The sequence below is a fragment of the Acanthochromis polyacanthus genome, chromosome 22 (assembly GCF_021347895.1).
Source record: "Acanthochromis polyacanthus isolate Apoly-LR-REF ecotype Palm Island chromosome 22, KAUST_Apoly_ChrSc, whole genome shotgun sequence".
Taxonomy (NCBI): domain Eukaryota; kingdom Metazoa; phylum Chordata; class Actinopteri; family Pomacentridae; genus Acanthochromis; species Acanthochromis polyacanthus.
This window is the reverse complement of record NC_067134.1, coordinates 27,139,724-27,165,089: the sequence shown is the minus strand read 5'-3', so window position 1 is coordinate 27,165,089 and position 25,366 is coordinate 27,139,724. Positions and strand designations below refer to the sequence as shown.

General features: G+C 42.5%; 1 protein-coding gene and 1 long non-coding RNA gene across 3 annotated transcripts in view; one reads left to right on the top strand and one right to left on the bottom strand.

Moving 5' to 3' along the window:
• LOC127532183 (uncharacterized) overlaps nt 1–25,366 on the top strand; it is an 809,822-nt gene that overhangs the window by 602,846 nt on the left and 181,610 nt on the right. The window lies entirely within an intron of this gene.
• The window catches only part of LOC110964743 (fidgetin-like), a 39,950-nt gene that overhangs the window by 7,786 nt on the left and 6,798 nt on the right, over nt 1–25,366 (bottom strand). The window lies entirely within an intron of this gene.

Here is a 25,366-nt window from a genome sequence, read left to right as displayed (position 1 = left end):
AGCTATGAATTACAACACATTGTGTCTCAAGCTTAGTTCCTGTCTGCACAGCTCCACCTTGACCTCCTCTCTCTCTACCATTCTCTTTACCTTTCTGTCTGCCTCTCTTTTTCATGCCTCCCTGCCGCCTTGTCTTCCCTCTCAGCCTCTCCCCTCTGCTTTTCTTTTTTTTTTCCGGTCGTCCATTTTCCACCTCCCCTCCTGCTAGATCTGTCTTTATTTCTCTTCACCTCCTTTTATTCTGACTCCATCTATTTCGATGCATATCTTTTCCTTTCATTCCCTTTCTTCACAGCCACCCCTCCTCTTATTTACTCCCTCTGTGCTCGCTTCGCCTCCTCCCCTTCCCTCCTTCCTTGCTCCATCTCATCTCAGACACACTCACCTGGCTCTCCCCTTTATTGCCTCAGGAGGCTGGAGAGCCACTGTTTCCTTTAATCCCAGCCAATGCCATCTGCAAACACTGACAGTCACACAGCGACTCCATCGTTGTCTCACTATCAAAGCCGAGGCGCTATCAAAGGCTGGACAGGGCGTAATCACAGCAGCCGCACGGCAGATTGAACCCCGTTTGATTTGACTTAGCGCACACAAATAAAGGATAATATCGGTGTCATTTAGGCTGCTTCCTCCGACTTTATTGACTGGCAGCGGCTGCATGTGGAGACCCACAGCTGGGGGTCTGGTGAGCAATCCCTGCTTCAGAATTGGTTTATGTGTGTGTTTTTGTGCTCGTGTGAGTAAAGCAGGCGTGCACAATAAAACCCATTCATGGAGGAGCAAATCTTCCCTTCCTCCCATCCATTTATGCGACTACAAACACATACATGTGGGAAAAAAAGCACGCACGCCGGCACAAACACACGTTCACACTCCCGTGCTCTCTTCTCCGAGGCCTGTGTTTGTTTGGTAACAACACAGGCAGGGAGGGGGGAATCCCCAGACTCCCATTTCCTCTCTGATTCTCCTCTCTAGCCATCTCTCGGCAGACGCCAGTGGCTAATTAGCAGAATGGCGATCTGCTAATTGTGTTAATTTACAACATTTTAGCCGAGGGGAGTCTTGCAGGGGCTGGCAAGCCCGTCATCCTCCTACTGAACAAGCAGGGAACACCTCAGACAAAGAGCTAAGCCGGAGAAAGTTTTGTATTAGCTGGGAGGCTCCTTTAATATTAAGAATATATTATGTAGAAAAGTGCTGTAAAAGGGCGGCATTTCAAGGAGAAAATAAAAGAGAATTAGGCTTTAGGCCAAATACAGATCTCACAGCAGCATAATTTCTGTCCTAAAATGGTTTATCTGTCTCTCTTAATTTTAATAGACAATAAAAAATGACTGTATATTTACCAAACGCATGCATGACTCACATGAGTAGATCAAATATCTATAATTTGCACAGACCTAATGCTGCAAAGTCTGTACACCTCAGCGATGACTGCTTGTGATTCCAAACAGCTGTGTAACCAGTAATTTCATGGAGAAAACTCAATCTGTCTGCAGGGTTCCAAAACAGGATGCAGTTTGTTATTTTGTCAGTGAAGCATTATTACCTATCAATACTTCATATCACAGGATCATTAAAAATATCAAACGGTTCAAGGCTGTTCTCAGAATCGTGCTCTTGTACACCAGAAGCAAAATGTTCTTTTGGTCGTGCACATGCTATCTCTGCTGTTTCAACATCAGCTTTTCAGCATTACTAAGTAAAACATGGCTGAAGAGGGAGAGGGCAACGTGCTAAAAAAAGACGCTCTAAGCCAGATTCATGCACGTCTTCAACAATCACACACACACACCTTCTCATGATACTCCAAAGTCTGCTTTTATTACTGCACGTCTTTCCTCCTTTCTGCAGCCAAACAGCCTCGCTGATCTGAGGTCAACCTACAGCGAGATTCTGCAGCAGAAATATCCACCTTCACATGTCATTTAAAGGGGCATTCAGCCATCTTTCATTGAGTAATGTAATTATTGACCTCCTCTGGTGTACCGAGTACGACAGCGTCATCAAATAGAACTTGACCTCGTCCTTAAAGCATACGTGATAATTAAGTCCACCTTGATAGCTCAGTTCACAGTATATTTGGCTAATGCTTAGCTAAATCTGAGTTTTTGACATCTGTATTAGCATGTAGTAAACACACAGAATATATAATTTCCCCAAACAAGGCATCTTAAATTTGCATTAACTACCAAACAGAACTAATATCCAACTTTGGATCTGCTCTGTATTGCTGCCCAAACTATTTTTTGAACTCTACGTCCACTCCAATACAGTATTTGTTGCGGAGCCATTTCCTAAGCAGTTACCTGTAATTATAAAGCAAAACTGACATTTTGGTAATTTGGTGAGTCATCCCACATAATTAAAATAGTCTAAATGAAGTAAAAAACAATATCTAGTACAAGGTAACTAACTTAGTTCAATAAAGTCCCATTTAAATTACATTTATTTGTTGTTGCTAGCTCTAAAACATGTATTTAAATGTAATTAAATATAAATAAGACAGACAGACAGTCTAAACAGAAATATGTTTAATTACAGTAAATTATGGACCTAAAATAATAAAAATGGAGTTTGTTTTCTTCACTATCTGCACTGTAATCCACTCTTTGTCAGCTAATATAGCTACAGCAAGAGAAAGCCAGCTGAGATGATAGCGACAGCTAGCATAAGCTAAAGCTAAATCTACAATTTTCTGCAGCTGTTTTATGTAAAACTGTGATAAACGATTACATTTTGGAAATTTAGGCAGTTGTGGCATTTCACTGTGGAAGTCAAGGAGGAAAAAACATAAATATACACATTCAACTACACTATTTATCTAAACAGAAATACATTTAATTACAGTAAATTATGAACTTAAAATATTAAAAATGAAGTTCATTCTCTTAAATACACTTGTTCAAAAACATACTAATCTGCGCTGCAATGCACTCTTTCTACTAGTCAGCTAATATTTAGCTAGAGCAAACGAAAGCTAGCTGAGACGATAGCCACAGCTAGCCTAAGCTAAAGATAAAACCACAATTCTCTCCAGCTGTTTTCTACAAAATTGTGACATTTTTTTTTTTTTTTCAGTTATCTCATTTAACTGGAGTTGTATTAGCTGGAGGAAAAAACTTAAATGCATACACTCTACACTATTAAAATACTAATTTTATGCCAAGCTGGAGCTAGCTAAGACTAGCATTTCTAAAGCTAAAGGTCAACGTTTTCCTTGCTGTTGCATGTATTTTAAAAATGTGATCATTTTGGTAGCATTCCCAAAGAATTAAGTTAATTTTAGTATGTCAATCATACAAATAAAACAGTGGCTAAAGCATTTTTTAAAATCACACCTAGCAAAAGGTAATTAGCCTAGCTTAGCAAGATCACGGTGGCATCATTCTGTTGTGAGGCTCTACTTAGGTGGAATTTCAGCATAAATGTTGGTATTTTTTCCACAATGAAATACAAAAACATGACATGTTAAGAAATATGTTGAATATGGAAGAATAAGTCAAGATGGAGAGGGGTGACGACGACAGAAAGAGGAAGACCTTAGGGGGGAAAACACACACATGCACAAAAACAGCTCGCAAGTCATCCCTCCGTAACGTCTGACGCTCCATCAAATCCCGCTATGTGCTCTGTTTAAAGCAACACGAATCTTTCTAATTCCATCATTAATAAAGTTAACATATATATAAAAGCGTGTGTCGGGCTCCATCAGGGCTTTCATCTCCTCTATAATGAGGTTAATGCAGAGACGCAGTGATTACCCCAGCAATGCAAATGAAGGCCAAATGATAACTTGCACTATTTAAATAAGGTAATAGCGATTACTCTACGTTATTCAAATGAGGACAGATGCTTTGAACTGAGCGCTTTGAACTCGCTGCTCCTTCTCCAAAACATATGGAAGAGATGGAGGGGGATTGACTTTGGTGGCGTTCAGGGTGTATCCTCTAATTCAATGTGATGTAAACCAGGGGCAATGAGGAAAGCAAAATCTCCTAACGTTGTGGTGGTGGTGGTGCGGGAAGGGTGGGGCGTCGCTACACCCCTTTACTCACACTTAACAACCTTGAAAGTCATTGAAAAAAGTCAGTGAAATCATTGTCAAAGGATTCAAAGACGTGGATCAAAATCAACACAAATATCCATCATGGTGGTTTTTCTTTGGGCGTTTAAAAAAAAAAAAAACATCGCCCTTTCATTTTCAGAAACTGTCAAGGCCCTTTCCTTATTTAAAATATGAAAAGAATTCAGCTGCTTGCGGAGCCTTATTTGCACGAGCTTTAATATTGCAATGAGTGTGTTTTGGGTGCAGCGGCCTTCATCAGGGTTACAGGAGGCTTCATCCAGATTTTAGCAGAGGAGCTGAATTCTTTCCATTCATTTTTTTTTTGTCTTATTACTGCACTTCGATAGAGCCGCAAGGCTGCAGCATATTTGATTTCCTCTATCTCCAGCATCTTTCAGGAGTTGTAAGGCCTGGGGGAAATTTGCAAAGCATTTGGATGGACACATGCAGTAAAGTGTGTGAGTTAAAGAGATGTGTGTGTGTGTGTGTGTGGTGCAGAGAAGGGAGAAAGGGAGGGAGAGGGATCGTGCACTCAGCTGAAACAACATCCAACAGAAATCTTCTCCACCTTCTGAAGCGTCAAGTCTGCCAGTTTTTTTCTTTCTCCTCCAGCCTCCACATAGAGAAGCCTAATCATTCTCATTACACTCGGCGTCCATCTGCATCAACAGAGCTGCCTATTACTGAGCATGTGTGTGTGTGTGTGTGTGTGTGCAGTAAACAGCTCTTTAGAGAGAGCTAATGAGCTCTTTTAAGTCTGTCCGCTGTGTGATTCTGCAAGCGGGGTGTCAGAGCAAACTGCCCATTTTGGTAACGTCATAATTAAGCCGTATGTGTGCGGAAAAAGAGACGCCGGCACACATGTTGCCACCGACATGCCAGCACACACGCAATCCGAGACAAGACGTACAAACGTGTGCGCCCTTCTTTGTCTTTCTAACACAAACAGACACCGGAGACCCTCAAAAACAAACGATCACGTCGCAGTTCTGTTTTTAAAACGTGTTCCGGTGTGTCGGGGTAAAGCGTCTGGAAGAGGAGGAGGAGGAGGAGGAGAAGGAGCTGTGTGACAGGAGATAACTTCATCAGGAGAGACCTGTTTTCACGCACCACCGGGGAAATCTGAGCAGCCAGTTATTCAAATCCTTATCAAATACACCAGAGGGCATCTTTTAACCTCTAAATCACTGCACGGGAAAAACCTCTATATGCGGCGTACAGTATGTAGGTTTTGTTTAACAATGTGTGTGTGTGTTCTCATGCACACAGGCCTCATATGTGTGTGTGTGTGTGTGACAACCTGTGGACCGCCTTGTTAATGAGTCCGGCACACTGTGACTAAGCCACGGGCTACGCTGTATTGGCACACAACCTACAGTAGAGAGTCAAATAATGTGATTAGGTCCTCCAAAAGGCAATTAATTATGAAATTAGTCATGAGCGGTTGTCTCTCTCTCTCTCTCTCTCTCTCTCTTAGGAGCAACAGCGTGAGCCAAAACTGTCATTATTAACGACCTTTATTTGTTTAAATCTGGATCAGAACCGCATGCGTTAACAGATCAACTAAATTTCACTTCCACCCTCCGTGACAGACAGCCAAACCGTCCTCCACGCCAGACTTCTCCCTCTGAAAACAGCCCCGAATCCGCACACTTTGAAGCCTCTCGATTCAAGCTCAGCCACGACTTACCATTACGACGACTAGTCTGTCGGAAAGCGACGACAATAACAACAACAACAACAACGACGACGACAGATAAGGGAGTAAACAGAGCGAGTTCAAAGTCTAGACGGCGAGCAGTGACCGGGAGAGATGAGCTGTCACTAACTCAAAGACAGCAAAGGGGGGAAGAGAGATTGCTGTAAAGATGACAGCTCGGAGCGGCGATATAAGGATATTTGACAAATGACGGCGTCTTTAAAAAAAATCGGATGCTCATTGTAATCGGCGATCTCTGACCTCGTGATTAGTTTGCGCTGCTTTGACCACTTTGAAATGTTTGCGGTGCAGGAATCCAGCTTATGGAAACGTCGAGGCTTTTAAAAATATTAGGGGATGTTTAATGACGACTCTAAATTTAGCCCGACTAAACTGCTGTAAATCTCTGACTAAATTCCAGAGGCGTATCGCCGCCGCCGCCCCTGCCTGCCAGTATCAGATCTTCCTCAGAGCTGTATAAATTGACACTGTCTAAATTTCCTTTTACTAGACAGACTATTGAATGGGCGGGTTAAATGGGTAGGGCGCCGTTAAACAAATGCTCCGGATCAAGGAAATTGTGCGTGGCTTCTTTTGTCATTCAGGGAGGAAATTGAGAGATATTCGGCGGGGGCTCGGAGCCGCTAACGCATGGCATTCATCTATAATGCACTCGGCCTGTCCGTCAGATACTCCATTTCCTGTGACTAGCGCAGCGTGCCTAATCACCCGGCTCCACGCAGGGTTCCTTCCTCAAAGACAGCCGTGCGCACACACACACCGAACGAAGACAGACATGCGTGGAAACGTAAGGCTCGCCGAGGCAAACAGATTATTCTTATCTGGCGAACAAAACATCTGTAAAGACTCTCACCACCACTGTGCTCTAACAGTGTCACGACCCCGGCAGCGTCTTCCACAGCTCCTCTTTCATCACTCGGAAAAGCAAACCTTTCACAAGCCGGCAAAAAAAAAAAAAAACAACCAGCGCAGACGGATCATCAATAGGGGAGTACACGTATGTAGCTGTCATGTTGTTGCTGCACCGCTATGGATCGTGGTTGTTTCAAAAAAATGAGATGATCTTGGGGTAAAGTTGGTGTGTTTGAATATTTAGATTTATGGCCTTTTAAAAACCTTTAAAACTTCCTGATGAGTTTAAAAGTGTTTGCTAATGGCTTAATAAGGTCATCGCTAATGCAGAATTTATTAAAACAAGCTGTAACTATTAGCTTTTCTGCATTATTATTAGTACATTCTTTATTTATATCATTGATCTACACTGCTCTCATCATTAATAAACCCTTAATAAAGTCATCAAATTCTTTTTATTGCCTACTAATGCCTCTTTAACCCTTTAACACCCAAGGGTCACGCAGGTTATTTAGGCTGTAAAAGAGCCAGAAATCATACTATAAGTGCTTGCTTTTGGCTTTTTGTTTCTCAGAGCGACCAAAGCTTTCAATATCTGACATAAACTATGTGTTTAGAAAATCTTACAGCAGTTTAAAGTGGGAAAAAAACAAAAAAACAGACTTGGATTTTACTGAATTAGGAACTGGAATTGAACATGAACAAAACATCAGACAACACACATTTTAAATATAAACTATAATAAATATGCACAAACATTTGACATTTTCTAATGCGGTGATTTTCGTTGCACGTGGTTCCTTTGACGTAACGAATTCTCTCTCTAGCGCAAATAGTTGAGGAGTTACGGTAATTTAAAGAGCGCTTTCTTATCAAAGGCATCAGAAAACATTTAGAAGCAGCTACTAACGCCGTTATTAAGTTAGAAATCATTACCAGTTATATGTTGATTAGTTTGAAGCATTAAATATAAACTTGTTCACCCTTAAAAACAAGGTAGACGTTATAAAAACCGCTTCGTTCTTTCCGCTGACTCGTGCATAACATGTACGAGTAAAAACTGAAAAAATAAGCACTTTGCAGCACTTTAAAGGATTTATTAGTGGTTAGTAATGTATTTTACATTCATTCCACATCAATAAATAGATTACAGACTTAAAACAGGCATTAGTAGCATCTTATAAAGGTTTGTAAGTACTTAATACAGTCAGAATGATCTTAATAAAGCCTTAATGTTGTCAGTTCATTGATTTACATGTAATAAATCCAATATTCAGTCACACTACTGATCGATTATAGTTCATAAACATGCCATTATTCATGATAATAAATGATTTAACAAATGAATATTGCTGCCACTAATAAACTGAAAACTCTCTATCACCACTTTTACACGCGATTTCATCTCAAACATCCACAATTTGTCTCCATCACTACCTGTTGTTCTGGGGATGTAAAGCAAACTCCATCGACGGATTCTGCACTTATTTTTTAAGGCAAGTGAGCAAGAACAACCAGCACAGGCATTAGTAGCATCTTATAAAGGTTTGTAAGTCAGAATGATCTTAATAAAGCCTTAATGTTGTCGCTTTATTGATTTACACGTGATAAATTCATTATTCAATCACACCGCTGATCTATTATAGGCCGGCTTTAGGGGCTTATTCATGATAATAAATGACTTAACAAATGAATATCGCCCCTGCTAATAAACTGAAAGACATTCTGCCACCATGGCTTCCTGCTGTTTTGGGGATATAAAGCAAACGAGGCTCCATCGACTGATTCTGCACTTATTTTCTGAGGTGAACGAGCCAGACTAACTTGTGAAACTAACATTCTCGCCTCTTCTTTGTCAGTCCTGCGTCGACATCGGCATTCCCTCCAAACAGCCTCCTGGCCGCCGCTCCCACCTGAGGTTGCAGCCGGCGGGATCTTTGAGAGCGTCCCCGAGGTTAACGTGGGGCCACACGCCATCGATACTCCTCTGACGCCCGGATCCATACCGGCGAACCACCACCACTTTGTTTACCTGTGTGTTCAGTAATTAAAATAGATTTCTGAGAGGAGGCCTAATCCTTTCAGAAATGACATCGATCCGACCGGTGTTGTAATTTTGTCGTCTTTTTCTTTTTTTTTCCCACCTCTTTTCCACACAGGCGGCGGTGAGGACGCGCTACCCCCTTCCTGCTCGACGCAAACTTTGGAAAGTCCTCGACGTGAAGGACGTCATTTAGGGGCAGGCGGAGGGGGGGGGGGCTGCAGCAGAGGGGTGGCAGGTGGAGATAATAGAGAGGAAGCCTCTAACCCCGTCTAAAGCTGTCTGTCTTCGTAAATAAAATGAGATAATTATTGAGTGAACAACATTATACGCCGACGACGCACTCTTTCTTCTACCCCCCTCCTGCCGGCGCAGTTGTAAATCTCAACAAACACGGTGCTTTTGGACATTAAGTGCTCACTAAGCACAGTGGATGCATCATATTTCAAGAGCAGGCGTTGTGTGGGTGAGGAGCTGGGGAAAATGGAGTGTAATGGTTATCCATTATCTTATACGGCAACGGCGGCAATGATCATTTTCAAGTGACTCATTTCTGGAAGTACCTATCTATTGGCCACTTGGAGAGAAGACTTTGATGGCTAATCCAAAACAACTATTCAGAGGTCATTTACTGCGGCAGCGCGGAGACACTCTGCACAAGAGAACGCTCCAGCCTCCCTCATTATTCAAATACAATCCTCGGGAAGATCCACATCACAAACAGCGGCGCGGCAGCAGCCCCGGAGTGGGCGATTACCTACACAGCACACTCCGAACCAGAGTGGAGGCATTAACAATGCATCAACAAATGAATATATCACAATCCAAGTAAGAGTTTGAAAGCGCACAAGAGATATCTGTCATGGGAATTAAATAGTGATACCGGAGCCGGATTAACATATCAATGATCACTCGTGGAGGCGCTGGGTAGTCGGTAATACGTACACAAGTCCCGCCTGTGAGAGAACTTTCCTATTATTCAATCGTATGATATTATTGTGGGGAGCTAAATGTATTTTTAGAAGTGTAGGTGCGCTGTTTGTTTGTGTGTGGTCTCGGCTCCACATGAATGGTTACTTAACACCACACTGATTTCCCCTCAGCAGTTAGAGAGAAACCAGCCGATGCTCAGCGATGCATCACCGTGTTTGTTGCCGCCAGGCGGTGTGTATGCATGTGCATATGTCTGTGTGTGTGTGTGTGTCTGTGTGTGTTATCATCGCTGGCACGCAGACAGACAGCCGAGGAGTGACTGCTGGAGTGTCACCATCTGTGGATGCATTTATGTCTGTCTGCTCTGTGTGTGTGTGTGTGTGTGGGTGGGTGATTTTGAAGGGGAGGGGGTGAGATGTTGGTTGGTGGGGGGTGCACTCAGTCAGACAGTGAACTGGACCACAGCTCCATAGTTTTCTTCTTCTAACAGCAGCGGGTCAGCTCAGAGCCAAACAACAACTGCACTGCAAAAACCGTCTGTCTAAACCAGCGGTGTCAAACGTGAGGCCGGCGGGCCAAAACCGGCCCTCCGGAGGGTCCAATCCGGCCCCCAGGACGACTTTGTAAAGAGTAAACATTACAGAAAAGACATTAACAGCAGATTTGTTAAACTATAAATTTAAAATCATTTCTAGATCATGACAGGTTGTTTTGATCATAAAGTAAAATACTAGATTGGTCCTTGTTCTTTTGTCATTTTGAGTCTCATATTTGTCACATTTTGTCTTGTTTTTGTTGTGTATTTTGTCGTTTTTTTTGTCTGACTTTTGTTGTTTGTCTCGTGTATTTGCCATTTTGTGTTTCCTTTGTGGCTCGCCTGTGCTTTTATATCAATTTTTTGTCATTTTGTTCCTTTTTCTCATCCTTTGTTGTCTCGTTTTTGTCACTTTGTAACTTTTTGTCAAGTTTTTTGTCTCTTTTTTGTTTAGTTTCATGTTGTTTGTCTCATTTTTCTAATATTTTGTCTTGTTTTTGTTCTTTTTTGTCAATTGTGTTTCCTTTTTGGATCGCTTGTGTTTTTTTGGCTTATTTTTGTCATTATTTTGTGTTTCGCTGTATTTGTTGTTCTGATGATCATTTTTGTCGTTTTCATTCCTTTTTGTAATTTTTTTGTCTTGTTTTTGTCCATTTTTTGTCACTTTGTAACTTTTTAATCAATTTTTTTGTCTCTTTTTTGCTCTGTTTCATGTCATTTCTCTGTTTTTTTGTCATTTTGTGTCTCGTTTTAGTAATATTTTGTTTATGTTTGCTGTTTTTTTGTCTTTTTTTGGTCGATTTTTGTCGTTTCGATCGTAAAGTAAAATACTATATCATTCAGCTGTGACTAAACGTTGTGTTCCTTTGTAGACACTCTGTGATCTGGAAGTTGTAACGTGGAAATGATAAACTGAGGCTGAATGTTGATGAAATTTCACGTACTTTTCTTAAGAAATTTCAGGTTGAACTAAGATGAGTTTGACGCCCCTGATTTAATCTAAACTTCCAGGATCGATTTTTTTCCTCGCCTTTTCAATAAAGTTGAAAAAATTCATGCAGAAAAACATTCACTTCTACCAAAAACACTTCATCAGGTGAGCTAATGCATAAGAATGTGGTTTTAAAGCCTTCACAACTCGTTAAGATGGATTTTGCAGTGTATCAAACACTTGGCAAGCGAGCGAGATTAGAGTTAAACAGCAGTTGGTGGAGATTAACACCCGCCCTGAGTGGTGCACGTGCGAGGCTGTGTGTGTGTGTGTTTGTGTTTGTGTGTGTGTGCGTTCCTGAAGAGGCCCTGGCTGGGATAACCTCTACCCCCAGCCTGTGAACTTGCAGGATCCTTCACGGTGCATGTTTGAAGTGTCAAATCCTGCACACCTCACATAGATTCTGGCAAGATCTGCCAACTTACGCCTTCTCTCGCTGCGACTCAAGCAGATCTGCCGGACTCACAGTCCACCTGTTTTCATGCACGGTTTCAACTCCTGCTTAAAAACACACCCCGAGAAAAGTTGAAAGCCTCGACGGCTTGTCTGCCGCGGCGTGCGTCAATAAAAAGAACATGAAGGATGAACAAATCACGACGAGCACGAAGCATGTTGAATGTAAACTTCCAGAGCAGAGATGAGAATGCTGTCCCTCAAATTAATACATGAACACACCCTTTTGGATCATATTAAGTTTGACCGGAGCCTCTAATTACATCATCTTGTCGTATCCGCTTCCACTGCAACGGATTAACGGCAACCAGCTTGAGAAGCGGCGACAACAACTGCACACTTTCTGTCAATTTTCTGAAAATTAGTCGAAAAATTAAGCTTAACTACAGACTGTTATTGTATCACAGAAAACCAATGACTGCACATTAGGATGGTGACCTCACCCCCAGGTCGTTTTAAAGCTCAGCCGGGTGGCTCCAGCTGTGCCATCTGACTCCTTCTGACTCCCCGTTAATCCAAAAATGTAATAAGAGGTGGAGCTGAGGCGAAGCATGCATGCACTTGTCACCCAAACCTGACAAGAAAAGCCCTCAGAGAAAGCAGTCCTCCTCCAAGGCTGCTCAGTCGTATCATTTCCGACGGATGAAATTGTTAAAACACTTGTGGCAGAAATCACGGCATCATTTAATATAGATAGACCCGCAAACAAATGACCTTGCGCCGAGCACAGGTGTGTTCTGCATGTGTACGGATACCGAATCACGTGACCTAAATATGTAGCTGGTGGCCGGATTTGATGGGACTCAGAAACACCCCCACAATTTAACCAGTTGTTCCTTGTATCATTTCAGCTCCCAATAAGTCCTCAGCGGTAGAATTGTGGTAGGGTTACAATCATGTGATCGTCAGCAGGCAGCTGATGCAGTGTTCACTTGTTGTCATGGTTACAGTGATGCCGTGTAGCTAATTCACAATACAAAAATCTTTAACAAATCTGTGGATCCAGACTACAAGCGGCATCACTCCCAAAATCTGATCAATTGGTCCTTGTGTCATTTCTGACTTTCCCTGAAAATTTCATCTAAATCCGTTAGTCTGTTTTTGATTAAAGTTGCACACAGACAGACAGACAGACAGACAGACAAACCAATGGCGATCATCACGTAACTCCACTGCATTCCTTGGTGGAGTAATTATGCCAAACTTTAAGCATTAATGCAACGCAACGGGTGACTTCTCTAAAAAAACACAGACGCACAATCTCATATGTAGAAAGAAGAGGACGTTAATGCTTATGCTAACGCTAGGCTAACAGGATGTACAGAAACAGCAGCGATGTCTACACACAAACAAGGCTAGCTAAAAGGAGACTAAAAACCCTCAACTAGTCGTCATCAAAAGATTAAATCAACATCAGGCGCCACGATGAATCCCGGTCATGACTTTCCTGTACGCTAAAAACATTTCTCCACTTCTCTGGTAATAAAAAAACTTTGGAGTCATTAATCGTGACGGCACCTGTATGACAGCGGAGTTTACTGACAGGACAGGTGAGGGCTCAGCTCCACGGATAGCTGCTACGAGCTCCATCTGAACTCACATGTGGAGCTCCAGGCGTGAGGAGGGACGGCGGCGTTTCAGGAGGTGAGCAGACACGAGTCGGTGCTGCCCGTGTGCACGTCTTTAAATCCACTGTGCTTCACATTATGCTGGAATTCACACAGGTTGTCTAAACAGTCAAACAGCGGATCGATACGCCCATCGATCGGTGGCATTGAGACTGAACCGGTCGTGTCGAGGGGGCAGCAGATTCTCACTAGAGCTCTCTGCACACACATTCACACATATACATACCGGGACGTGCTTACCGCACAGCTGAGGACGGTAAATATTTGTGAACGCATGTATACGGATTCACGAACATACATTTCTGCCTCTCTGCCCACTCGAGCAGGAATCCGGGCTTCCTTGGGACACAACTCTACCTCCGCACCAGCGCAACGGTGCTCATCTCATATGAGCACATTCAGGTCCTGTCTGCTGGAGTCGGAGCAGTCTGCCAGCAGTTTGTCTCAAAGTGAGGGCATCCAGTCAGCTTCGGCAGCTGAATATCAAGCTGGCTGCCGCCGCGTCTCCTCGCGCTCAACTGACACAGTCGATAGCTCTGCATTATTCATGGGGATGGCGGGGGCCGATGAGATGGCCTCTCACTGAGGGCTGGATTTCACCGGTGCCAAACTTTAGCGGGGCTGGCGGACGCATGACACCTTCAACAACTGTTTATCGTCAGCGAAAATGACAACCTGAGGCACGGGAAAGGGCACCGAACTTTAAAGGGGGAGGGATTTGTCAGCAAAGGCGGATTTTGTAAGTTCCAAACGAGGCTCTGAGTTTGACATGATCGCCTTAATAAAAACCCTCTCGCGATCAGGTGCCTTTTAAAGAAATGGCAGCCGAGCAAAAATAGCCCCAGTCGGAAAAATAAAGCACATATTATGACTTTCTTGTCAGCTCCTCTTGTTTGCTATCAAGTCAATAAACACGGATCACAAAGTTAACATGAAGCCTCTCTTTGCGCTAATAAAAAGAAAACAAATCATAATTTCAAATCATCCGTGTTTGCTGATTTCCATTACACAGACTAAAGACATCAATTAGCCAAACCGCGTCCGTTCAGGAAAGAAAAAAAAAAAAAAGACATCTATTTGGAGTAAATCAAACAAGACGCAACGAGAACTGGAGGCAATAGGGAATGTCAGGCTGCTTGATATCAGATCTCGGAGGAGAAATTTGATGGGCACCGATGAGCAGAAGGCATCTCAGGAGAATTGGACGAGGGAGAGATTTAATGTGATCATAGGGGACGCTCATCTTTCAGGGAACGGGGTAATAATGAGCAATCAATAACGTCCTTAACAGAGTTAGAGCGAGTGGCTGACAGCAGATGTAAGGCTCCGGCTAACAGGCTACGTCTGATCTCACATTACCACACTGGATCTGGGTTTAACACGCACCCACACTTAAACACACACACACGCACACACACAGACCGGCATATGGACCAACACGCACCGGCATATGGACACGCACACACTCCCACTCCCTCTCCTCTCTGTGCTCCTGGATTTCACACTCTCTCCTTAGGTGACATCCAGCAGCATCGTGTCATTGTCTATCGATCAATAGCTGTAATCACATTCACGGCCGACGAACACGGCAGCGAGGCTCCGTGCTGCGAACACGGGCTTCTGTTTATCCGCCGACTGCTGATTTCACGGGCTGAAACGACAACCACTGCTGGCTGTGCTCGCAAGGATGCAAAAAAAGACACAGCGTTTAGTTGTAACGTGAATAAAGCTCTGAGTCCTGCTGTCACCTGCTTCCACTGTGGAGAGAGGATTATTATTACAGCCCAGCTTTAATGTAAAATAAACACATCCTGATGGATGAGTATGAGTCACAGGATCATCAACCTTTGTGTGTAAATTCAGGATTCTGTGATCTCTACTTGTCCGTCGCTAAAACACAAGCTTTCTTCCAACTGAAGATGGAGAAAATAGCTCCATGACACCATTTGAATTTACATTAATTTGTCTAATTGTTTTGGATTTGCATTGGAAAGATGTTAAATATAAGGTTAACCGTCAACAAGCAACGTCTATTTTACCGTTTGAAGTCCACAAAGACAATGCAGTAATACTTAAAATGATGAAATAAGTTTGAAATGACATCATGCAATCTGAAAAACGAAACAAACTGAAGCTACACCATCACTGTCTTTAAATTAGGGCTATTATGTGTCATTCTGAATCATTAGAATGTGGAGAAAATGAAATATTCATATAAATATGTTTAAATTCAAATGCACAGTGTATTCCACGGCAACACATCTATGCTTAATGTTCTTCTAGCCAACAAAAGATGGGAAAAAAATGGAAATTAAAATGTGGAATTGCTTTGGATTTGAACTGGAAAGAGTGAAAGACTGAAGTTTGTAAAACTAAACTACCCTGTACCTCGACACAAGTGAAAAACCATGAAAAAAATGGAACAATTTATTGGCGTTTCAGTGACACTAACTCTAGTGTAAAAATTCATTTTAATCAACACTATTCACAGCATTTGATTTATTGAAGAAACTGACGGATGAGTAGCAACTACAACATCTTTGCCTCTGAATTAGGGTTATTTTTTTTGGTTTAAAAGCATTAGAGCGTCCAATAAAATAAAATGTAGTGTACTACAGTGCTACCCCGGTGGGCTAATTGTTCCCCTCGTTAACTAGCATGAGGAAGAACAACAACAGTTTAGACTAAACAAGCAATCATGGCACCATTTGAACAACAATGAATAAAACAGCTGCATTAAAATGTTCTTAATTAGCTGATTGTTGCTGCTCTAAAGTGCCCTTCTGATTGGTTATAGGTTCTATGACGATACAGGAAGTCACTCTATGTAATTTAGCTGAATTAATTTCTGACACTAACCGGATTAAGCAGCTCATTCAGCGACTCACAGTACAGCCCAGGAAAAAAAAAAACCTCACTATATGCCAAATAAATGTCACACATTACGCTCGCGAAAGTCCTAAAGTGACAACAAAATGTTGTAGCTTGGAGCTTTACGTCCACATTAACTTCCACTGCTTGTGCCAACAGAAGCGCTGCTCGGTAAACATACAGATTTTTGCGGGTTAAAGTGTAGCGCTGCAGTCAGACCTGCTGCAGATGTCATCAGCGACTATCGCAGCCTTCCAGGAGAGCATGATGTAGCGAGCCTGCTCAATGCCGCTGAAGCTGTGAACCAAACACAGGATGAGATATTTAATACTATTCTGCATCTTCCCTTGGGTCCTGCGTGATCTGGAGTGGGAAAGAGCGGGACCTTGATAGCAGCGTGGACGTGCGTGTTTGCGTGCAACTTTGTGGACTTTTCACAGATTTCTCACAGCAGAAGTTTATCTGCAAAACACGAATGACAATCCAGCTTTAGATGCACGTTTTTGGGACAAATCTGGACCGCGATTGTTTTTACGAGGACGTGAAGAAAACCTGGGAAGCGAGGTGGAGGAAGTCGCGGTTCACTTCTCGTGGTCTCACTGTACCGCGGCGTGCATGTATTGTCAAATATTTATTATTGTGCTGCATTGAAGAACAACAGAGTGGAAATGATATCTGCCTTTTATGAACCCTACAACTCCCAGATGCTTTTATTTTGACACTCACAGAGAACAAACCAGAGTAAATGTGGCAGGAAGTCATCAAACACACCTCACACTCATCATAAAACTTCACCAAACTAACTACCACAAAAACACAATAAAACACTAACATCCCGGCTCACTTTTCACGGATTTTTAAGCTGCATTTGAGATCCTGTAAATGTAGGACAAACAGGCTTAGGAACAGTTTCTATCCATGGTCCATCAGACTCCTGAACTCCAAACACATGTCTACCTCAATGCACAATACCACTTTTCGCTGCTTTCGTGCAACTTCCTGACGTATTTATTCAATTTTACTGGTTCTTCTTCTATTCATTCCATTTCATTTACCTCCTATATTCTATATATCGGGCCTCCTTTGCAGATGTTGTCATTACTAATGTAGTTTTGCTATATATGTACATTTGACTTTATTATTTAATGCTGATATTTGATTTCTTATTGCTTGTTCTTGTGCACCGTCCAGCAGAAGCTATTTATGTTTTCGTCATGCCTGGTATGATGACAATAAAGCCATTCTTCTTCTTCTATTTGATATCACAGATTTTTCACTATGTCTAGAGATTTTTCCGTATATCTGTATTTTAATATCTGCATGATTGTGGTGAGCTTGTTGAAGGATGAGGCTAGAACGAGATTAGCTGTCTTTTAGGCACTCCACAACCGACAGATGCTTTTATTTTGACACTCACAGAGAGCAACACCAGAGTAAATGTGGCAGGAAGTCATCAAACACGCTTCACACTCATGTTCCTGACAACATAACCAAACTAACCGGACTCACTAAACCACAATAACGACATTTAAACCCCCAACGCGAGAACTCCCATGGTGCATTGCAGCACAACAGTTCGGTCATAGTGACCGGCTCTGCGATCGCAACATTATTTCAATTATTTTTGCGGCAAAATAAGCATTTTCTAGCCTAAAAAATTAAAACAAGGCAAAAGATATATAAAAACCATCTGGCTTTGTCCGTTTCACACAGAAGCTGCATATAGTGCCGCTCTGTGGTGTGTGGAGGGTTTATAAAGCCTTAAAATATATATATAGTGGTCCCTCGCCATTTCACGGCTCACTTTTCGCGGTATCACTGTATTATGGATTTTAAAATTGCATTTGGTCTCACAGGTTTTTGCTATACCACAGAATTTTGTGGTTTTCAGGTATTTTTATATATACACTATGCAACTGCTAGATGCTTTTATTTTGACACAGAGACATCGACAATATCAAAAATGTGGCTGGAAGTCACCAAACATGGAAACATCATCTAGTATTTTTACATTTAAATGTCATTGCTTGGCGCTATGTTGTGTTTGTCGTAAACCTGTCTGGAACTCAGTGTTACATTGTGTTGTTGTATTGTGTTGTTTTTTGTCCCTTAGTGTTGTTTGTCAGTGACTCAATGTTGTCTCGCTGTGTGATTTGAGCACAGGTCTCTCATGTACAAATAAAGGCTGAATAAAAAAATTTAAAAAACACTCACGGTCCTGCCAACATTAAGCAAACTAACAAAAACACGATAAAACAACAACAAACCACAATAATGACATTTAAACCCACAAACACTGCGACCAGCTCTGTGATCGCTGCATTATTTCAATCATTTTTACGGTAAAAAAGGCATTTCCGAGCCCAAAAATGAAAACGATGTAATATAAATGTATATTTAATGGAAATAAGCGACCGTAGCATCAGTCTGCTCTGTCTCCTGTGTGTCTGATCGCTGCATAGTGCTGCTCTGCGGTGTGTGGGGAGGCTTTACAAAGCCTTAAAATACACATAAATAATAAAATAAATATGGTCGCTTCTATCATGGGGAGGGTGTGGAACGTAACCCCTATGATAGACGAGGGGCCGCTGTATTTATCAAAGCGATGGGCTGTGACAAACACGAGGACCGACTCCGCTGAGCTGCTGGAGCAACGTCATTCCACCGCCGAGGCCCCACGAGGGAGATGAGTCAAAGCTGGGGAACGAAGCTCAGGCCCTGATATGTCTGTTCTGGAAAGTTGTGGTATCTGTTCCCGCTGCATAAAACCACCGGACAGAGCCTCTCGTTTCACCTCAACGCCGTCAGAATTAGATTTCTACACCGATGCGGGAACGTTTCTGCGACTGTAAACAACATCACGCTGCTGCAGACGCTCCTGCTCCTGTCAACAACTTGCACTAACAGCTGACCAGATGTGTCCGAGGGTTGCGGCGTCTCCTAGCAACAGTAAAATGTTCTGGCACCACGGGCAAATCTGAAACCACGCTGCAGACGCGCTCTGTCATCTCCGACGTCTTCGCTGGCCGCCAGAACTTCAAACACAGTCGAACACGCAACTTTAATCTGCGCTCGGTGAGTAATCCGGTATTCTTCGCCGGGCCCAGATCTCCCCTCCTTCCCCTCCCCTCCATGCGGCTTAATCGCGGCTTTAGCGCAGCCGTTCATCAGGTTGTTAGTTTGTGCCAAAGCTCTCAGACGTCGCTACGGGCCACTTATCTTATCAGTCAATCTGCAACAGGAAATGAGACGCACAACAGTGGTGCTGCCAACGACGCTCATCTGTCAAGACACACTGGCTCAATTACCACACAAAGACTCGCACAAAACAGGACGCGGAGCGAAAAAATTGAACTGCTGACGTTACACAAGCTAAGTCATTAGCCGCCCCCATATAGGGAAACCAAAACGACAGAGGAAGTGGTAAACTTCCAGCCGCCCCGGACACAAATCTGCATTTTTCTAATCATGAGAGCGTGTGTTTGTTTTTGATGCAGCCCCCTCACATTACTGTACTTGTTCTGCTTCTGTCTGCAGACGGAGAGGGAGAAAAAAAAAAGGAAAAAAGCAGGGGGAGGAAATATTTAAAGACAGATCGAGACAGAAACAGAATGGCAAGCAGATATACACGGAGAGAGAAACAAAGACAAACATAGAGAGGGAGAACGGGGGAGAGACAGACGCATGGAGGGATGCTGGATGTGTGGACTGCATCCCAAGGGATCACTTACTCAGTATAGACACAGTACTGGAGGACAGAGCACAACAAGGGTTCATTGGCCAAAATCTCTCCTCTCTACACACACACACACACACACTCACACACACAATCCCTCCAAGCAATATTCCTGTAAGCACTCGTCCGCTGAGAATAACCGCATTGACTGAAGTGGAGAGGAGGAAGGAATGTGAGAGGACGATAGAGCGAGAAAATAAAATAAAAAAAAAAAACAAAACAGAGGGATCGGGGAGGAAACAGGAGGAGGAGTGTCCACCTGGCCGGCGTCCAGGGGAATTAAACAGTCTGTTTACCGCTCTCAGCGCCTCGGCAGCGCCATGTTAGCCTAATGGCACGGACATGAAGCCAATTGATTTGTGGACCAATAGACCTGTCCCACAGCACAGGCAGATTACCTAGATCACTGGCTCCGCATCGAGTAGACATCGCTTCTCATTCGCGCCCCACAGGCAGCGGAATGTGAACGGGCTTTAATGTGTGTGTCAGTGTGTGTCAGTGTGTGTGTGTATGCTTGCATATATGTGCACGTTACCGGGATTAGAATGGCTTAATTCTCTGCTTACATACTGCTGCAGCTGGGACACTTTTTGTGCCTCGTTTACTATATTTTCTCAACAGCACACACCAGCTGGAGTTTAATATTTATACACCACTGTTCAAAAGTTTAACGACACCTAAAATTGTCCTAAAAGCTCTTAAAATAAAGATAGCATTAAATGAATCAGAAATGCAGTAAAATCACCACCTCAATCTGCAGCAGTGTGTCATGTAAACACATTTGTGTTGCCAAAGCAGAGAAAAGAACAAACAAGCTCACCTACTGAATACACAATAAAATAAATACACTAAAAAGCTGGGGTCACTCAGAAATGTCCTTATTTTTTTTAAGAAAAGCATTTTTTTTTCAAAGAAGATCATATTAAATTCACAAGTCTTGACGTTGCTAATGTGGTAAATGACTATTCTAGGTGGAAATGTTTAATGGAATATCTCCATAGGGGTACAGAGGAACATTTCCAGCAACCATCACTCCTGTGTTCTAATGCTACATTGTGTTAGCTAATGCTGCTGAAAGTAGGGCTGGCCCGAACAGTGGTTTCTGACCTCCGAATATTCGCTCCACCCTGTAACACCCGACGAATATTCGTATACCAAAATAATATCCGGATACGAATATTCGGATATTCGGGTCCAGCTCTAGTTGTAATGTCATTGATGATTACAAAACCCTTGTGCAGTTATGTTAGCACATGGATACAAGTGGGAGTTTTCATGGAGAATGTGAGATTCTCTGGATGAAAACAAACTTTTTAACTGTAATCTACACATACAGTCATGGCCATAAGTTTGGACACAAGTACCATGACGCTTTTGAATCTTAGAAAATACCACAAAATTGTCACTTACAATACAGTACACAACTCCTGAGAACTATATTAAGTTTCATATTTTAAAAAAAAACATCAAAAGAGTTTGGTGTCATTTTGTTATTCTTACCAAATCCGGTTGTGAAAGTACTGCATTTTTTTGTTGTTTTCTTCTAATATTATGTTTTGGGAACAAAGTTGTTCCAATTGTTGGAATTTATTGATAATATTATATCCCTTGTTGATTTGTTGACTAATTAAACTGGTGCTGTCAGAAAATATTAGTTATGTTCTGTAATAGACATCAAAACAGACATAGGAAGTCATGCTGTGTCCAAACTTATGGCCATGGCTGTACAATACAGTTAGATAAAGGGATTTGGGCGTAATGTTACAACAGGATACTGCCTCAATGAACAACGAAACATCAGTGGACGGCTCCTATCCCTGTGCTGCAAGACCGAAAGATTTAGGAAGTCTTTCTTGCCATCAGCAGTCAGGCTATTCAATTCAAAATTAAACAGATAAGAACCCTGACAACTGATTTTCCCTTCAGGGATGAATAAAGTGATTCTGATTCTGATTGATTGTTTTACATCAGTCTACTATCCAAATAAAAGATTCAAACACAATTCAGTAAAACACTGATTCCACGCATGTCTAGAAAACTCGTCAAATTGTGATGTTTGTCAAACAAAACTGCATCCACACTCTAAACTCCTACTGAGGATGTATTTGTGGCCTAAAATAAAGCAGATTTTTGCATCATTGAGTGAAAAAACACAGTCGACGGTGCTGGACTTTAGCTGCTGATGTAGTTTAACGTGTAAAATAAGATTCTAATAATTCCTTTAACCAGTCGACTGCCAGTTTAAACAAAAACGAAAAGCTGTTTCTCAGTACAAACCCACATTCAGTCCAGCAGACACTTGTTTGCAAGCTTCACATGAAGATAATTAGCTAATTTTTAAACTTAAAACTAAAGCCATGGGTGTGAATATTATATGATTTGAACTAATGATTCGGTATGGAAACAACCCAGCCCTGACTTCTAGGCATTTAAAGACTAAATTTGTCGCTGTGATATATTACCAAGCGGTTTAAAAAAATAAAAAGTAGTGCGTCTAAAAGCTTTAATATGTTCTCGTGCTCCTAAACAGGTGACATTCAGGAGAAACGAGGTCGCCTAGTAATAACATATACACTCTATACCCGATGCTTTAATGCACAAGTGTTTCCAGAGTAATATTCCTCCAGCTGGCTGCATATTGGTGGCATTAGCAGTGCTCTAAATTGAATGTAGCACCCAAATAAATAAAAAAAAAAGCCCTCGCTGCAGGACAATGAGAGACCACACACACTTGAAGCTACAGTTATCCCTGTGTACGGCCGAGGAGTGAAAATAATTCCACATTCTCCACAGTTTTCACTCATGTCACTGTAGCGGTTGATAAGCATGAAAATCCATTTATCTACAAAGGAACTGTACGGTCTCTATTGGACAATGTCTCTTTCATGGTCCCTTGCAGGCCCTTTTTCCCTTTTTTTTTTTTTGTCCACAAAGCCGCCCAACTGACTCCGGCACGTCTGTAATAGGCCGCGCTCATTTGATATAGGCACATCAAGGGAGATATTGCGGCGGTTTTGCCGTGCATCAAGAGGAGTGGAGCTGGTTCACAGAAGCAGCAATATGCTCTCAACATAAAAGAACAATGGAAGCAAGGCAGATGCAGCCAGGCACGAAAAAAAAGAAAAAGAGAAAGACAGAGTGGACACCATGAGGGCTACATGAATGCATGGACGGAAAACCACATGGAGGATCACTGTCACCGTCACTCTCCTTCCTCCTCCAGGGTGAGACGGAGGACGGAGATCCAGAATTAGGCCTCGGAGGAAGACGAGGGAGGAGGAGGAGGAGGATGAGGAGGAGGAGCCGTCAGATTACAGATTAGAGGGTGGGGAAGTGGTGGGATTAAACGTGCGGGGAAGACGGCGGCCCGACTAATGCAGCTCACAGCTCAGCGAAGGGCGTCGTCAGATTTAGTCCTGAGGATTACACCGTAGTTAGCGCATCGACGGAAACGTTCCGGAGAGAAACGACTCTCCTGGAGGCTCTTATTCAAACACCTTCCGCGGTGTTATTCATTGCCCATCTAATCCATATTTGTGTAAATGAGCCGCGCGGAGCTTTACAACACAAGGCAGACAGAAAAACCTCTGAGACTCCGGTATTAACAGCGATGCTACGTCTTAACCACCCTCTGGCTAATGCGGCTAATGAATGAGAAAATGCTAGCAGGCTAACGGCTCTAATTCTCCTTCACAGGCTATCATGTAGCAGCCTGGAGACAGATCAATACCATTTGCTCAACACACAGGAGGCCCGGGAATCTATAAAAGGGCTTTTATTGAGTAATTAAACACCCATTACTGTCCCGTGCAGCCAAACAATAAATTTGATCAGCCTCTCAGGCGCGGATCCAGCCGTGATTAATACTCGGTGCATGCATGACATAAAAGACCACAATGACATTTTGCTAAGTCCTGTTTCAGACCCTTAGAACGGTGCAGGGGAGTGGGGCAAGAGTTCGGCTGCTTACAGTGGAGGATTCAAGGTTGTTTAGCGCGGCCGGACCTTCAGGGAGCTCGGACGGGGGGATTTTGTGGACATCAGCATCCGCGTGCTGACCGGGCCTGCTGGCCTGGGGTCCGATCCCACCAGTATCTCCTGCCCAGAACAGGGGACACGCCCTGCTTTCAAACCTCCCAGTATCTGTAACCATCTAAAGGCTGCATTCAGATCGCTACGAATGCCGTAAGATGCTATCATATTTTTGACTATTAACCCTCGTGTCGTCCTGCAGGTCAAAACTGACCCGGTTTAAAGTTTGAAAATGTGGGAAAAAATATGTATTCTTTCTTTCTTTAAGAACATTCACAAAAAATCAACCAAAATCCAGCGAATTTCGCTGGATTTTGGTTGATTTTTTGTGAATGTTATTAAAGAAAACAATAGAAGCTTTACTGATATATATGTGATCACTTTAGATATTTTTAAGATTTTTTTTGGAAGATTTTTACTAATTTTTTGAAAATATTTACAAGAATTTTCTTGCCAAATTTGGGGGATTTTTTTTAAATAAAACTTTTAAGGGAAACTTTCAAGGAATAATTGGAATTTTCTTCCTTAAGGTTTTGCAAATTTTCACAAACTTTGGGGAAATTTTTTGCTGAATCTTTGGATTTTTTTCAGACAAGGAAGCAATATTTTTTGGTGCCTGTAAATGAGGACAACAGGAGGGCTAACACTGCAATTTAGCAGTTAGCACAGGCTTAAAATACACTTGCTGCCGCTGCACCACGACGTAAACATTTGATAAGTCTCTAACATTAGCTCTAGCTTCCATATGTGTAGAGAGAAGTGACTAAAAAATGTCACTCTGTACATAACAGTGCACGTCTGAAGTAAAAAAAAAAAAACACACTATATAATGTGAATCTATGTCTTCTAATATCACATATTTACTTTCTATCCTTCCGTCTCTGCTTCACTATTAGTGACTCAAGGCTCTTCTTTCCACCCCCCAATGTCCTTCCCTACACTTGCACAATTCAAAAACCTGTTACAATCCCATCCTTGTTGGAGAATATTTAGCGTTGTTGAGCCAACAATATGGCATCTGGGTGATTCTCCTAAATATGAATGGCCCATTCACGGGGCTCAATGGAGTCGCTTGGCAATGGCCCTTCTTCCCCTCCCTCCTCCATACTCAAAACAATATTCAGCGCAGCAGTCTTGGCACTTTTCCCCGAAATCAACAAAAGAGGAACTCGAAGCTGTCCCTGAAACCCTCAAAGCATTAAGCCTCTGTGAGATGCAAGTACTTGGCACAAGCAGAGCGATTTAATGACAATGGGCAAATCATACAGTGCTTTGTGAGATTTAGGGGATACAATAGCACTCCGTTTCCAAAGCACACATTAGTAAGCATGTCATTGGGACCCCCTGGGGGATTTGAGCAGCCTCGAGGATTGTGTAGTGAAGAGGATAAATATATGTTACTGGGCAAGAAGATGGAGCGCTGCCAGCGCCTCCCTCCTTCACACAACATACTGTGGATTACAGTGAGAGGAATACATTAATAGAATAATCCTCTGACCACACAA